This window comes from Zootermopsis nevadensis, unplaced genomic scaffold (assembly GCF_977971745.1).
Source record: "Zootermopsis nevadensis isolate Lab colony 2312 unplaced genomic scaffold, Znev_1.0 Znev_ptg000021l, whole genome shotgun sequence".
Classification (NCBI taxonomy): Eukaryota; Metazoa; Arthropoda; class Insecta; order Blattodea; family Termopsidae; genus Zootermopsis; species Zootermopsis nevadensis.
This window is the reverse complement of record NW_028259153.1, coordinates 5,995,974-6,003,471: the sequence shown is the minus strand read 5'-3', so window position 1 is coordinate 6,003,471 and position 7,498 is coordinate 5,995,974. Positions and strand designations below refer to the sequence as shown.

Here is a 7,498-nt window from a genome sequence, read left to right as displayed (position 1 = left end):
GTCTCCCAAGCATGGCTTTTAACATGGGATAAGATCTGGTCGATCTTGTCCTGTTCGGTTGGCGGCCCCGGGTTTAGTTCCACTCCTCCAATCACCAGAAGAGTCGCTACTAACAGACCCAGGAACCACGTCTGTTGCCCTGCCAACTCAACTTTCCAGCTCCCTTCTGCGTGAATCCCCGCTTTCCTGGCTGCAAAAGCGCCAACTCTGGCCCTGTAACTTTCTAAGGTGACACCCATTGTTCCTTGAGCTGTAGAAACACTCCCGCTCGCCTCCGTAGCTAATGTAAGACTCCTCGAATTAGTTACGCTTAAGATGGGTCTGTGGTAGCTGAAATATCTTTTTTTTTATATTCACTATAAAAATTTGTGATTTCGTCGTCGTTAATAAATTACGTCGTCAATCAACAATGTCAACAGATATTTGTTTATACTCTGCATTGTTGTGTTGGTATAGAAACACAACAATGCCGAGTAAACAAATAACGCTTCACAACAAAGAAATCAAAAAATATCAAGCCAGTCGCATGATCACTGCTCCAGAAGCAGCAGACCGCAATCTTGATTATTGACTGACAGTTGGCTTAAAACATCAGAAAAGTGAAAGAAGACGTCATCAAGTATTTGAAGTACCGACTCCAACAACTTCAACAAGGTAAACTGATACTCATTCGATATATTACGATTACGAAAACTATTATGATCGATTTTAAGACGAATATTTGCAAGGGTGGAGATAGACGTGGAAGGTTGACTGAACAAGAACATCGACGTAAAGACGTAGAATATCAGATTAGAGAACGCGCTCCGAAAGGAACGCCCTGCTCTAGTCTACTATAAAAAATTTTGATTTTCGTTGTCTTCAGGAAATGACGTCTTCAAACAATGTCAACAGATATTTGTTTATACTCTGCATTGTTGTTTTGGTATAGAAACACAACAATGCCGAGTAAACAAATAACGTAATAAATAAACAAATACCAAGCCAGTCGCATTGTCACTGCTCTACAAGCAGCACATCGTATCCGAACAGCGACAGAAAACTATTTAAGAAATGGAGAAAAGTGACAGAAGACGTACTAACACCAACAAGGTAATCTGATACTGATAAGAATACTCATTCGAGTCAAACTGCTTACGAAAACTGACGCCTCTGTGTTTAAATTATATTTAGGCGATAAATACAATGAAAGCAAGGTGTTAAAAGACTTGAGTAAGACACAAAACTAACCACCCCCTTGGGGGGGGGGGGGGTTTAGTTTAGTTTTTTACTCAAGATTTTAACAAATTAATATACAAAAACCTCAGAATTTTAAATTTTTAAAAAAAATGCAAAACTTGCTTTACATATAGATTATAAATAAACATAAAGCTTAAAAATTTTCAGCAGAGACGAAAGCATCTACGGAATAGTAAGAGTGAGTGAAGAGGTAATCTTTCAATGCAGGCTTAAATACCCTTATATAATAATTTAGACTTTTCACTGTTGGTGGAAGATTATTAAACAACTTGATACCTGTATAGTAGACTCCTTTTTGATATTTAGTAAGGTTAGGATTTGGCACATAGAGATCATGTTTCAATCTTGTATTTAAATTATGTACATCTGTATTCCTTTTAAATTTATTTAAGTTTTCCACCACACTATTACTATTCCGTAGATGCTTTCGTCTCTGCTGAAAATTTTTAAGCTTTATGTATATTTATAATCTATATGTAAAGCAAGTTATCTACAGACAGACTTGAGTTTTGATGGTTAGTTTGAAGATGTCTTATCATATACATGTTTTATATTAATAAAACAATTCATTTGAGCTAATCAAGCATGATGTACCTCGAACAATGTTATCCTTTTAAATAATTTATAAACGTTAAAATAAAAACAGAATTTAGTGGCACAAATATCAGATCGCAAAAATCAAAACATTAGACCATCCGTACATTACAGTTTGTGTAAAAACTATTAGAATTTGTGGTTCAAAAAGTTGAAGGGAAATATTTCTAATTATTATAAACAAATATATTTAGGATAGATACTAATTAGTTTCAAGTAGCCCTTTTGTCCGATTAATATTATGTAAGTTACAGGCAGATTAGTGAGTTGTCATATTATGCGTTTTCAGCTCTGAATAGTATACAATTCATTATCAACGAACATCGATGTGCAGCGACCACAGAGTTCGTCGGGGATTATCACAGAAATAAAGATGTGTGTGAATATATACGATGCAATCATATCTACAGACAGACTTGAGTTTTGATGGTTAGTTTGAAGACGTCTTATCATATACATGTTTTATATTAAAAACACAATTCATTTGAGCTAATCAAGCATGATGTACTTCGAACATTGTTATCCTTTCAAAATTACATACAAACGTAAAAATACAAACAGTATTTTGTGGACACATCTTACAACGCAAAATTCTAACATTTGTCCACCCGTATATTTCAGATCGTCCAAAAAAAGTCTGAAATGGAGTTTCATAATGTTGACAGGAAATGTTTCCAATTTTTATAAACCTATACATTAGGGTTAGCTATACATTTATTTAATGAGAAACATTTTTTCGTTTATTATTATTTACGTTACAGGCAAATTAGTGTGTTGTCAATCTACTCGTTTTCAGCTCTGAATAACTCACAATTCTGTATCAACGAACACAGCCAAACAGCGACCTCATGAAACGTTTGAGAATATCTAAGTTGCAAAGATATGTGTGATTATATACGATGCAATGATATTTTTCAGACAAATTTGAGTTCTGATGGTTTTTTGATGACGTCTTATCTTATACATATTTTATATTATATACAAAATTTCTTTTGAGGTAATAAAGCATGATAACGTCGAACAATGTTATCCTTTCAAAATAACATATAAACGGTAAAATACAAACAGAATTACGTTGCACAAATATGAGATCGCAAGAATCTAAACATTACTCCATCCGTACATTACAGGTAGTATAAAAACTGTTAGAAGTTGTTGTTCATAATGTTGAACGGAAATATTTCCAATTATTATAAACATGAATATTTATGATAGATATTAATCGCTTTAAAGTATCACTCATGTTCGATTAATATTATGTAAGTTACAAGCAAATTACTGTGTTGTCATATTATGCGTTTTCAGCTCTAAATAGCACACAATTCTGTATCAATGAACATCGGCGTGCAGCGACCACAGAGTTCGTCGGGGACTATCGCAGAAATAAAGATGTGTGTGAATACAATCGATGCAATGTTATCTACAGACAGACTTGAGTGTTGATGGTTGTTTGAAGACGTCTTATCATATAAATATTATATTTTAAAAACACAATTCATTTAAGCTAATCAAGCATGATGTACCACGAACAATGTTATCCTTTCAAAATTAAATACAAACGTATAAATACAAGCAGTACTTCGTGGACACAGCTCACAACGCAAAATTCAAAACATTAGTCCACCCGTATATTTCAGTACGTCAAAAAACTATCAAAAATGTATTTTCAAAATGTTGACAAGAATTGTTTACAATTTTTATAAACATATACATTAGGGTTAAATATACATTTATTTAATGTAAAACTTTGTTCCGTTTAATATTAATTAAGTTACAGGCAAATTAGTGTATTGTCATTCTACTCGTTTTCAGCTCTGAATAACCTACAATTCTGTACAACGAACACAGCCGAACAGGTCCACATGAAACGTATGAGAATATCTAAGTTACAAATATATGTGCGATTATATACGATGCAATGAAATTTTTCAGACAAATTTGAGTTTTGATGGTTCTTTGATGACGTCTTATCTAATACATATTTTATATTAAAATCACATTTCTTTTGAGGTAATAAAGCATGATATACCTCGAACAATGTTATCCTTTTAAAATAACATCTAAACGTTAAAATTCTAACAGAATTTAGTGGCACAAATATCTGATGGCAAAAATCAAAACATTAGACGATCCGTACATTAGAGGTAGTACAGAAACTATTAGAAGTTGTGGTTCATAAAGTTGAAGGGAAATATTTCAAATTATTATAAAGGATAGATACTAATTGCTTTCAAGTAGCACTTTTGTCCGATTAATATTATGTAAGTTACAGGCAGATTAATGAGTTGTTATCTTATGCGTTTTCAGCTCTGAATTGTACACATTACTTTATCAACGAACATCGGTGTGCAGCGATCACAGAGTTCGTCGGGGATTATCGCAGAAATAAAGATGTGTGTGAATATATACGATGCAACGCTATCTACAGACAGACTTGAGTTTTGATGGTTGTTTGAAGACGTCTTATCATATACATGTTTTATATTAAAAACACAATTCATTTGAGCTAATCAAGAATGATGTACCTCGAACACTGTTATCCTATCAAAATTACATACAAACGTAAAAATACAAACAGTATTTTGGTGACAGAGCTCACAACGCAATATTCAAAACATTAGTCCACCCGTATATTTCAGGTCGTCCAAAAACTGTCAGAAATGGAGTTTCATAATGTTGTCGGGAAATGTTTCCAATTTTTATAAACATACACATTAGTGTTAGATATACATTTATTTAATGTAAATCGTTTTTCGTTTCATATTATATAAGTTACAGGCAAATTAGTGTGTTGTCATTCTACCCGTTTTCAGCTCTAAAAAATTCAAAATTCTGTATCAAAAAACATCGCCGAACAGTGACCACATGTTACGTTTGAGAATATCTAAGTTACAAAGATATGTGACATTATATACGATGCAATGATATTTACAGACAAATTTGAGTTTTGATGGTTTTTGATGACGTCTTATCATAAACATATTTTATATTAAAATCATTTTTCTTTTGAGGTAATAAAGTATGATATACCTCGAACAATGTTATCCTTTTAAAATAACATATAAACGTTAAAATACAAACAGAATTTAGTGGCACAAATATCAGATCGCAAAAATCAAAACATTTGACGATTCGTACATTAGAGATAGTACAAAAACTGTTAGAAGTTGTGGTTCATAAAGTTGAAGGGAAATATTTCAAATTATTATAAACATGTATATTTAGGATACATATTAATTGCTTTAAAGAAGCACTTTTGTACGATTAATATTATGTAAGTTACAGGCAGATTAGTGTGTTGTCATATTATGCGTATTCAGCTCTGAATAGCACTCAATTCTGTAACAACGATCATCGGCGTGCAGCGACCACAGAGTTCGTCGGGGATTATCGCAGAAAAAAAGATGTGTGTGAATATATACGATGCAATGTTATCTACAGACAGACTTGAGTTTTGATGGTTGTTTGAAGTCGTCTTATCATATACATGATTTATATTAAAAACACAATTCATTTGAGCTAATCAAGCATGATGTACCTCGAGCACTGTTATCTTTTCTAAATTACATACAAACGTAAAAATACAAGTTATTGTTCATGAAGTTTAAGTCTAATATATCTAATTATTATATACATGCACTTTATGGTGAGATATTCATTGGTTTAATGTAGCACTTTTGTCTGATTAATATCATTTAAGTTACAGAAAGAATTAATATGTTGTCATATTATGCGTTTTCAGCTTTTATAGAACATAATTCTGTTTGAAAAAAAAATTGTGTGCAACGACCACATTATGTCGGAGATTATCGCAACAACGAAGAAGTGTATGAATATATACGTTGCAATGTTTTTTACAGACAGTCTTGTGTTTTGTTGGTTGTTTGATGACTTCTTATAAATTACATACTTTAGTGTTTTTTGTATAATACTAATGTTTTGTTTTTTCCGTTCTGTGTGGTGTGCCATTAAATACTGTTTGTATAATAACGTTTATACATATTTTTGAAAGGAAGACGTATTTCGAATTACATCATGTTTCAATACTAGAAAAGCAAAGATTTTTGATTATAAAATTTGTATATGATAAGACGTCATCAACAACCATCAAAACTTAAGTCTGTCTGTAAGTAACATGGCATCGTATATATTAACCAATTAACGCGGCTGATTTCCCGAGAAAATTTTATTGGATATCTTCCCGAAACGTCGGTTTACTACGGTAACCAGTTAACCTTTAAACGACGGGGATTTAAATGGTAAAGTGGTAGTTTTTTTTCGGTTTTTATACTTTTGAGCACGCTCTACGGAAAACTTTAATATTATCTAAAGTAAACATGATAAATTGACGAAATAAAAGCCATATTTATTCGAACTGAACAAAGAATACATAGAGTTTTTTTACAAATTGCAGTTAATTACTTAATTGCCTAAATAGGCCTTAGTAACTTTACTTTGTTCTTTTGAAGCTCATTCGACTTAGTTGTGAACTAATGACCTCACAGAAAAATTTGTCTTCCCTACTTCAGTGGATACACATTATTCACACCCATCATGCTGAGGAATGTGAGTAGCTTTGATTAGGGGCCTGAAAACAGCCGAAACCCACTTGTCAATTACAATGGTTATTGCTGTTTGTGGTTATAGTTTCCGGGTTGACAGCTCAGGCTGACCTTGCCAAAACCCTAGAGAAAGTGTTTCAATATTTGCAGCCCCTAAAATAGGCCAAAAGAAGTAGCCAAGTCTACTTACAATGTTTCAATTTTGAGATCCGCACCGGGATTGTTCGTAGGGCTGACTACACAACTTACGTTCCCAGACAGGTAACGCTAGTAAGATAAAGGTTGACGCGGTTGATTGACCGAGAAGATTTTATTGAATTTGTTCCCGAAACGTCGGCTTACTACGGTAACCAGTTAACGCTTCTGATTCTTTGTCTTATACAGTTAGGTAGATGCCATGAAATGGAAGTGTCCATCACAGGATCACACTCCAAAAAGCACAAAAAGTTAAAATTTTAAAACGAAAACTTAAAAGTTCAGCTTATTAAAATAATAAGAAAACTAAATAGTATGATCAAATTACCTCAGCAGAAGATGTAATTTGGACCGATACAAACTCATTCAGCTGACGTGAGCCACCGCGGCAAACGCTGACTTTACAGAACTTTCCGTTTATTATAATTTCGTTTATAAACATATTCTTAGGTCATGTCAATAATAATACTACATCAATAACATATTTTCGGGCATCCTGCAGCTAACAAAACTAACAAGGGCCACGTCACAACTCTGTCTAACTCGTAACACTGAACTTCATTTCCCACTCAGGAAGGATCAGCACATTTCTAAGCTGTTAGAGGACACAATCGAAAAAGTGACAATATTTGGAGCACAAGAGGCAACTGAAAGAATTATGAAATGTCTTAACCTGGGCTTTATAAATCGTATTCTTCACCTAATATTGTAAGGTAATTAAAACTTGTATACGATGCACAGAATATGTAGCACGCATAGGAAATATGAGATACTCATAAAATCTAAAGGAAAAAGACCACTTGGAATAATCATGCATAGATTAGAAGGTAATATTAAAATAAAGATGGGTGTCTTCAGAGATATTATGTTATAGGTAGTAAGGACCGCTGAAATATTATTTAGTAACT

At 32.9% G+C, this 7,498-nt stretch overlaps 1 long non-coding RNA gene across 2 annotated transcripts; it reads left to right on the top strand.

Moving 5' to 3' along the window:
• The first annotated feature begins 411 nt into the window (after nt 1-411).
• LOC147873102 (uncharacterized) lies at nt 412-7,050 on the top strand. 2 transcript variants are annotated; one of them, XR_015536144.1, is made up of 5 exons: nt 412-654; nt 866-1,092; nt 2,123-2,262; nt 3,139-3,224; nt 4,141-7,050. It is a non-coding gene; the product is annotated as an uncharacterized LOC147873102 (long non-coding RNA). The 2 variants fall into 2 exon arrangements; XR_015536143.1 differs by lacking the exon at nt 4,141-7,050 and having other exon boundaries at nt 3,139-4,131.
• Nucleotides 7,051-7,498: the final 448 nt, after the last annotated feature.